The sequence below is a fragment of the Halyomorpha halys genome, unplaced genomic scaffold, assembly GCF_000696795.3.
Source record: "Halyomorpha halys isolate HHAL.00 unplaced genomic scaffold, Hhal_1.1 Scaffold1231.1, whole genome shotgun sequence".
Lineage (NCBI taxonomy): Eukaryota > Metazoa > Arthropoda > Insecta > Hemiptera > Pentatomidae > Halyomorpha > Halyomorpha halys.
This window is the reverse complement of record NW_027106626.1, coordinates 421,519-431,938: the sequence shown is the minus strand read 5'-3', so window position 1 is coordinate 431,938 and position 10,420 is coordinate 421,519. Positions and strand designations below refer to the sequence as shown.

Genomic DNA, 10,420 nt, shown 5'->3' with positions numbered 1-10,420 from the left:
ATATATTTAGAGAGAGAGAGAGAGAGAGAGAGAGAGAGATTTTCCAGGGCTTTTAGTCATTCGAAGGTATAGGTTTTAAGTTATCCTTATACCAACATTTTTTCCGTTTATTTCGTGGCTCTACAGGTCTTAAGGAACTGTTTTCGTCCACTCATCTCTGTCAGCTGCAATACACCTCCAGCGGTTTACAACCGACGGCTTCAAGTATTCTTCAACATTGTCCAGCCATCTAGTATGAAGCTTTCCTCAGATTTTTCCAAAATGCAGGTTCATAGGAATTCTTATCTTCTTAGTCCATTCTATATCATAAGGAATCAATATATTAGTTAGCTCTCTCAAAATGTCATAAAAATTGGAGTTTGTTGAGCTAATAAATTTTTCGTTCACCATATAAAGTCCCTCAGCTCTAAGTTACCCTTATTCTCCCAAGATCCTTCATATGTAATGATCCATTCATTTGCTAAGGTCTTTTGTCCTATCCATACCTCAAGGTTCAATTTTTATTTTTTTTTTTAGGGACCATGCCTCGCATATATATGTCACAATTGTTCCAACGATCGTTACCTACATGGTATATTTAGCCTTTATGGACAGACTTAATCTGAAAAGAGTAATTTTTTTTTTAGATTTGAGAAAGAATTTTAAAAAAATGTATTTTGGGGTTTACGATTTTGTTTTAAAACCCTAGTCTTATTGCACTTCGAAATCATAATCAGAAACACCAATAATAAATACTACTTCATAGCATTATCATTTTTGAGATAGATTGATCAATGAGTCAGGGAGCGAATGGTTACAACCCTGTAATAATATAAAATGTTTTCTTATATTTAAAAATAATAAGGAAAAGAGAGGTCATAGTGAGTCTCATAATCTTTATTTTTTAGGATAAATTTTACGTATGATTTAAATATAATGAAAAATATATTTTATGTGCTATAATTTGAAAATAAAATTTATTTACAATTTCAAAGCAGAACTACAAAAAATAAATCAATACATATTTATCAATCTAAATAATATAACTGAAAAACTTTTCTTCACAGTTGAAGGAAAGAAATTGTCTGTCCTCTAACAAAAAATATAATAACAGAAATGTATTGAATAATGAATAATGTATTGAGAGATGAATAATATCTTGGAAAGAAAAATGATCCAATCCCCAAAGCACTAAGTCCCTCATTAAAAATAAAGCAACCCGCGGGACTTCGTTTTTCCACTCCTCAGTTTGTTTAGATTGAAATTCCGTTAGTTTCTTTTTTCTTTCTATGGTAAATAAGGTTTCCTCTAAAAAAACAGAGCGGTCAATATTCAACCAAAGAATCCCAAGAACAAAATATAATTTAAAAAGTAGCATTCGATGTTGTTTGTAATAACTATGTATTTAGTAGCGGAAATAGATGTTTTCTAATTCCATTTACACAATTTAAATATATATACAGTGAATTTCGCCTGTTTATGTACAATAAATTATAATACTCATTAGTATATTAATTATATATTCTATAGGCAATAATATATTTTTTTAGAAAATAGCGAAAGTATCAGTTTACTAATTTAAACTATGCATTTTTTAGGAAGATATAGGGTTCATTACATATATAGTGGCCCAAATCTTACGTTAATTAAATTTTAATATGAATATTTTATGGGCCCAGGGTTGATACAATTTTAAGTGTATAGACAAATAAATAAGAAAAATGTTATCCCGTCTTTCGTCATTACATTTAGTTAATATTTGGCGACAGTTCACTGTCAAGGCGAATACATATGACAGTTAAACATGGCAGTTAATATAGGGCTTAGCTTAAAGATCCTAAGGGATCCGTCCTCTGGGTTTGTGACAATAATAGTTCTGAAATGTAAAAAAAAAAAATTCCTTAAGAAAAAAAATTGACTAATAAAAGTTAGAACAAAATAAAATAAAGGTCGGAGGAAACTATGTTAAGTAAAAGGAGATAATAAAGAAATGTTCATGAATGGAAGATTTTAATGACTACATTAGAAATTAAAAGTTAGAATTGTTATCACGCTATGTTTTTATTCATGTTTCGTTAGAAGAATAACAGAAGCAGCAACTAAAAATTTAATTTTGCACAGAAAGGTAAAATCTTAAATTGCGAAATGGAATTTTCATATTCTTGAACCTAAATTAACATAAATTATATAGCGCAGTCGATCTCGCGATAGTCCATAAAACAAAAATACATAACTAGTGGAGAATAAGAAAATAAAATAAATTGCTGCGAATTACAAATATTTAAATGACGTGAAAGTTTTTGTTTGAATAAAAACAAAATTCTGACCATGACGGAAAATTTTTAAAAATCCTATTGGTCTAGAGCCACAAATTTTTCCCTAAACCTGGCTATAGGTCCAGAAAACTCTGATGTATCTCTATCATGAATTCTCTCCATATAATTCATAGCCCCAGGTGTTTATGCATATTAATGGATCCAACAAGGGTAGATACAGGGAAGAATCTATTTTTAATATTTTTCAATATGGAACTATAGTTATTTCAAAACAAGGAATAAAGTTATTTCCTGAACTATGACTGAAGATTAAAGTAATCATGTTTAAATCAAAAATCTTGAAACAGTTAATTCCATGTACTAAATTTCTCAATCCTAATGGGATTTCTACCTTAAAAATCAAAAAGACTTTGACATTATGTTTGACACAATACATCATGAGTAATGATGTGAAAACAAGATTTTATTTCTTACTACTAAATAATTTTATTATAGAGTGAGTAGAAAATGTCTGTTATCACTTTTATTGTATACAGACTTTAGATAATTCATAGATAGAGATGTCAAATGAATAAAGCTAACCAACATTTAAAAAATTAATAATAATTTGTTGGTTTACTCTTGGTAGGTTATATATTCACTAAGGAAAGCTTCGCTGTAAGCAGTAAATAATGATATTAGACATCGTTCATGACAATTACAAAAGATTGTGTATTAGGAATTAATTAACACTTTTGACAGCTGGTTGTTATAAAAGTTCAAGCGGGATAACAATGAAGAACTCATTCCAAAAGAGGTCAAGTTAATGATTCGGTCTGTTTTTTTTATCCTTTGATTAAAGTATAAATATTTAAGCCAATAATTAACACTTTATAGCAAAAATAACACCGTAAGCCTTATCCTAAACCTCAGGAAGATAAGTTAGTATTGTAAAGGAGATGCAAACAAAGAGCCGAAGGGCATTCATGAATATACCAGGATTACAAAAGGCTGACTTCACGTCCTGTAAATACTTGCCGTAAGCACCCTATATCCATATTTTTGCGTTCTTTACAAGAAGGAATGGTCCCCATAAGTCTAATCCTAATACCCAAAGAGTGATTGTACGGCCTCGGCTAAGACTTGAATCCAGGCAATAGTCACGTGTGATCCGCAGGTTCTGATGGTCACGTCTCGTTATTCCGGCCGAGATGATTTAACCCGTACTCAACTGTGACCACGAAATCCCATAAAGGACCATGAAGAGGCTGTTGTCATAATTTTCTCCGAGGAGCGGGACGTGATCCAAACAAGAGGAGATACTGCCAAGTGTTCCTCTTCAGTTCGAGCTGCTGGATAATCCCTTATGTTGGCAAAATTATTCATTATTACAAGATTTTTCAGTTAAAAAGATCAACTAGCTGACTTCAAAATATTCTATTAATATCCTAATTTCACAATTGACTACATTGAAAAAAAATATAATACGCATAATATTTGGGAACATATAACATTATATATGAGAATTATTATGATGCTTTACACTTACACATTTATTAAAATTATGATAATATAATTAAGTTAAGATAGCCGTTGAAAAAAATTATTTATTGAGTATTCCTCGATGCAACGACCCTTCCTCCCCCAGGCCTTGTACAGAAGATTAAATTTCCGCTTTTCTCTTAACTTTTTTCCTCTTGGGCTTTGTTTGCATATTCCCTTGAAGGAAACTGAATAATTAATAGGATAAATATTTAGTGAGAATCAAGAGGGGAGGGTATAAAAAAAAATTGTAAATATTTTTTTAAACTAAGTCTGGAAAGTCTATACTTCATTTTCTAAGTTGATCTATTTTTATATCTATAAATCTTAAAATACCTATGAATTTCATCATAAAAATGGTTTCCTACTATATATGTTTACTCCTCTTAATTACAACATTTTATTGGATATTTTAATCTTTGTTTGTTCATAGCTGTGGTATTTATTTTATTTTTTAAGAGTATCCCTAGTTCATCTCCTGCACACCTAACTCAGTACTTTACAATGGAATGGGGTAATTATTTTTACGGATTCTGATTTTAGATAAAATTTTAAGACGAATTCAATTTTTTGATCCAACGTTTCTCGATATGAATTCGTCTTAAAGCAGTAAATATTAAAAACGAATCCGTTGGAGATTTTAGAGTTAAAATCGTCAACAAATGCTCAAATCTACGGAGTAGAGGAGAAAGTCTCAGGCATATTTAAGCATTTGAAGGGCTTAGGAAAAGAATATGAATTGCCCTTCAAATATAAGATACAGTGTATCGTTTTTATTTAAGGATTTTAGAAATCGATTATAAAAAAATCATTATTTTTACCTCAATCTTTATATATATCTGAGCTATTGTTGTAAGGAATACCTAATTCACAGTCATTTAGAAATAAAAAGGCTGATGGTGATTAAGATCTCCCAGAATCATCGCCAGGTGACTTTTAAATTTATTGCCGTTTTGTAGCTTCGGAAACAAGTCATAGGGGACGGTCCACTTTTTTGTATAGGATTATTGGATTCTCCGGGTGTTTCCTTGACCGGTTATAATATTGATAATTATGAACCAAAAGTAGAAAAGTAAAAAAATAATCGGAGAAAAATAAGAAATTAGACTTTATATCGAATTATTCAGACATAGTAAAATAATTCTTATAACAAACCGGGAAAAAGGCTTATTTTAATCAAAATAAAAGAAAAAATATTTCTTAAGAAGTATGAGCAATAAAGAGAATAAATATTTTAAGTTATTTTTGAGAAGAGCCATCTGATGTCTTATTTATTAACTTATTTTTTTGAAAGCTGCTAATTAAGATTTGCATAATTATGAACTTAATGAACGGGAGCAGCTAACGCGTTATGAGACGTGCGTTTCATTGCTTACTAGACAAAATCTGATCATTTTCTTTAACGGATGAAATTGTATAGTGTATGACAACAGGCCTCGGTCAGGTCAGTGGTGTAATATCGACAAAAGACTAGGACTCATTCAAAAACCAAATGTGCATTAAAACAAATTATTATTTTCGATTTTATGGCCAACGATAGGAATAATTCATTATTCGGTCAGAATAATTTAATAATATTGAGTTGAAACTATCACGTTGATATTGACATGTTGTTTTAATTTATTTAATACCAGATCGGCCTGGTAGGCCTTATATGGTTGATGCAATAGTTACATTTTTTTTAACAATTGATTATGGGGCGGGGGCTATAGTCTCATAGAAAAGACACCCCTAACTGGATACAACGTTATACATAAAAAAATTAAGATAAAATAAATAGATACAAATAATAATTCTTGATAAGAGAGAAAAGTAACGACATTCGTAGAATTAACAAAACAAACAATTGCCTTCTAATGGGAAAAAAATCAAGTTAATTTTAAAAATTTAAAATTTTAAATTATAATTAATTTTAAAAAATAGAAGTTATGTCTATAATAGAATTGATAAATATAGAATTTATAACAGGATGTCCTACAGCAGTCTTCGGGTTGAGGTTAGGTTGAAGGTCACTGTCGGCAACTGGAAGTGGAACTTCATGAATCCTTTTTTTGATGTAATCCTCCATTGAATCCATTTGTAATTCCAAATGCAACTGGCTATCATATTGACATAATGCATCAAAAACATTAAAAAAATAATCTATATTAGTTAATTGGAAGAGACCCGACTCTTATACGACAATGCTAGACCTCATGTGAAGAAATTATACGAGCTTTGTTACGTCCTTCCATTCACCTACCATATTCACCAGATTGATCTACATCCCATTTCCATCTGTTCTGGAATTGGGACAACGTCCTTAAAGGTAGAATATTTGAAAATAATTCTCAGGCTAGAAACGCATTTTCAGATTTCATTTCCCGAGAATTGATTCAAACACCTTGGAGAAAATATATAGAAAATATTTCGATTTCATAAATTCGTTTTACTACATTAACTCTTCTGTAAGAACTGACATGTCATATGAAATTACAAAAAATTATATGTTACTAGTATACTAAAATTAATAATTAAACAATTTATAAAAATGAAATTAAATTATTATAAATATTTATAATTTTAATTAAACGAGAAAAATATTTTTCAGAAGGAATTTGAAAAATAATAAGATCATTATAAGTAAGGCCGAGAGAGGACTTTCAGTTGGCGGAGACCATTGCCTCGTTAGCACTAAAAGACCCTCATTTAAATTCTCCCACCTGCACCTTGCCTCGTCCTCCAGGCCGTCGGGAATTTCGTCACTTTTCGAAGAATTTTCGAGGTAATTTTCAAGAGATTTTCCTTCTGAACATTTGAAGAAATTTCAAATTCAAGAGACAGGATCTTAGGAAACTAGTTTTAGATCGATTGTGATCGTTCGATTGTTCATGATAAAAATAATATAGGTTTACCCATTACTAGTTTCCCCTGAGTGATGTTTTATCAGTGTCATTAGCTGGACTAGTTAGTATTATTTAGTATCAAACTAAATAGTTTGATAAAAAAATGTGTAAAAAGTTTGGAATATAAACTTAAAGATATAATATAAATTCTAAAGTTTTATGGACACACTACATAAAAGGTTTATCGGAATATATACAGTTTGATCAATACTATTAGCTGAATTAGTTCTAAATAATTTTATTACAAATGAGTAATAGGTTTGGCATACAAACCTTGAGATATAATGTAAATTTAAAAACAAAATAAATCTATAACCTCATAAAAGGTGAATAAATTAATAAGATAGCATACTTTGCGAATAGAATAAATGTATTAAATGAAATGGTGGATAAAAATAGGTTACTTAACACAGTGTGATGAAAGTTAATTAATTGGTGGACAGTGTTTTTCCAATTCAATGATATTTTATGGATTAATTGACTGAGGTATACTTTGACATAGGCAGAATCAGTTAATAACATTATTGGAGCTGTGATTATATAAATACGGTAGAATAATTTATGATTCATAATATTTATAAAAATCATTTTTAATGATTAGATTGTCTTTTAAATTGTTATAACACCATTTTATTCCATATGTGTTGGCTTTATTTTGCTTCTTATAACTTGATCTTAAACGGCATTATAAAATACATAGTTCATAAAATTTATTTAGCGATAAAAAACACTAAATTTTGAATTATTAGGATGCAATAAGCACAGATCGGTAACAAGAAAGACTAAAAGTCAAATCCAATAACATTGTCATGTTATTTTATATTGCTTAATGGATCAATAAAAACTGCATGAGTCACATGGTATTATGATGTTAAATATACATGTCCAATCGAAATTTTAATTAACATTTTCTAATTTAAATTGCTTATTAGGAATATAATGCCAGTAATATTTTCCTCATGAGATTATAAAAATTTATTATACACTTTGAGGAAAATTGAAACCAGAAATTTCAATTATAAAGTTATCTCGGTTTAAAACAACGTTTAATAATTTGCTCAGAACAGCTTATTGGACGTCAAATAAATTGCTACTCAAAAACAAAATATGCAATTGAAATAAAGAATTTCGGATATAAAATTATTTAATCTAATTGTAGATACGTTTCCCTAGTAGTGGAAATATAAGGTATTAAAAATATGTCTCTCGAATTTATCAGTTTTATATTTTAAATGAGATGATCGGGCTAAGAATCAAGAAAAATTAATTATTAATTAGTGTTAACTATTAATTATCAGCCAACGTTTTGAGCGCCACTGCAGGTCTGCGTCAGAGCTATGCACATACGTGCTTATAGCCCCAACTTTGAATTAAAATTGTTGAACTGGATAAGTTTATTATTATTATTATTGTAATATAATTTTTGCCACCTTCATTGCTATGCAATCAAGTGGCTAAGTTATTTTTCAACTTGTAAAATAGACTACAATAATTCATGATAATAATTTTTTGTTAACATCTAATTTCATATTCAAATAAAATATTGTCGACTAAATTGAATTTTCAAGCTCAAAGAATCGTTTCTAGTTGCATTAAGTATAATTTTTATACTGTTACTTAAAATTAGTTCTCAACCTCCCATCTTTACTAATAGGTGATAATCTTAATTTACAAAAATTTCAAATAATTATTTGGCGTACATTTATAAATAGTATTAATTTAAATTCTAAAGCATCAGATTAAGTAAAAGTATAGTTGATTTTTAAGTCTTACCTGATCTCCAGTCTAAAATTATTTGAAGTTCCCGCGTGCTGTGAACACAATAAAATTATAATTAGTTATTAAACTACAATTTTTAACGTTATAAAAGTAAATATCACTAATCCATATTCATTTATTAATGCTCTCTCTCTTTTTAGTTGTGTACCTGATTTTCATTTTTTCAAATAATACATTTGTCTTGAAATAAGTTTAAGGCCATTATAGTAAACTAAGTCTAATCCTAATACGGTCATAAACCCATAAATACTGAATTACTTGATTTAAAAATAGTATAGCTTTTATTATTTATTTCTTTATTTTCAACAAATTAAAAAAAAATTATATTGCTAGTTACTTTTAATTTTTAAGGATAATTGCACAAAATGTACTTAATAGAGTGCACCAAACCATAAAAAAGTAATATAAAATTAATGTTAAAATTAATAATATAATAAAATTTAACACGCGAACCGCACCATTTTCACATAATGAAAGGTTCAATATTTATTGAGTCAAATATTTAAATAAAATTTTCGAATTATTTGTTTATTGTTTAATTTCTTATGTACTTTTGTCTACTAAAACACAAGACCTATGCGTATAATGAATTTATTCTAGAAGTTTGATTTCTTCAATACAATATTAAGAGACGTTACTGGACACCGCACGCTTACTTCTTACAAGGCTTCGTTTTGAATTTAAATTAAACTTAATTCAATGATGATGAGTGTGTAATTAAAACAGTAATTTATGGCCCACTATAGATTAGATGACTAATTTAAATCATCTTAGCAAGAAAATAATTTATAAATATTTAGGAAAAATAATAAATTAATAATTTAAATAAAATTTGTAAAAATTTTATATATGATAATTTATAATTAATAAAAAAATCTGTATTTATATATTTTATTATTATTTTTTATTTACACAAAAACCGCCCAAAAATTTTCTGAAAATAAACCTATAAAAATATGTTTCACTTACCAACTGTTTAATAGAAATATGAACTGTTTGGATACAATACGTAAATAGAGGAACAGAATGTAACTTAAACCCCTTAGAACAATTCAAACAGGAGCACTCAATTCCTTAAGAAAAACATTTATTTTGAAATTCTCACTTCTAATTAAACTTCATTGTGCTTGATGAGAACTTCGAAGAAGAGAACATTAAAACAACAGCACTTTACAATTACACAGACCGTGGAGTTGATGCTTAGGGCCCAAGTACAGCAAAACCTACTCCGGGAATAAGAAGGTTGTTGGGAGAAAAAGCAACTTTTCCAAGATCTCGATAGTTGTTATGAGTTTTCTATGCTAACAAACGATGCAAAGAACGTTTTATTTATTTTTTGGGGGGTAAGGGTCGTGAAATTAAAAAGTTCTGGTTTTTTTGACACCCTCAATACTGATTTCGTATTTACGGGGTTTCTTTACACTCTCAGAACATCACTTGTATTCTTGAAGTTTTTCGCATGCAAGGTGAATAGACTGCCACCCAGGCTCAAATTGTTTTGTCAAGTGACGAATAGCGGTCTCCTTAGGACCATTATGTTGAACATTTAATTTTGTTTAAAAATCCCCTTATGTAATGGGGAGGGAGAGGATTTATCCACAGGTAACCAGCTATTCTAGCTATGGTGGGAGGGTAAAGTTTCTATTCTGTGGGATCACCACGAAATAAAAGTCAACTCTCCAACCGGATTCAAACCGGCGCCGCTAAAGATCCATGGCTGCTAAGAAGTACGTATGTTTCTGCCACAAACTGCCAATTGATGATATAACTACATACTGACTCATCTCTAATTAACACTAAACATTTGCTGCCACATCTATCAAAAATTCGCGCCATTAGGCGGTTCAACTTGGTTCTGATTAGCCTCTCTGACTACACCCCCAACCATCTTCTCATATATATATATATATTCTGTTAAGATCCGTCTAAAATGATCATATTTATTTAATTGTTTAAAATACTGAAATATTATGTCCATTG

At 29.3% G+C, this 10,420-nt stretch overlaps 1 long non-coding RNA gene across 1 annotated transcript in view; it reads right to left on the bottom strand.

Moving 5' to 3' along the window:
- Positions 1-8,432: 8,432 nt before the first annotated feature.
- Positions 8,433-10,420, bottom strand: part of LOC136795199 (uncharacterized) — a 327,053-nt gene continuing 325,065 nt past the window's right edge. The window contains exon 5 of the long non-coding RNA XR_010842768.1: positions 8,433-8,472. This is a non-coding gene — a long non-coding RNA (uncharacterized lncRNA). The remainder of the gene's footprint in view (positions 8,473-10,420) is intronic.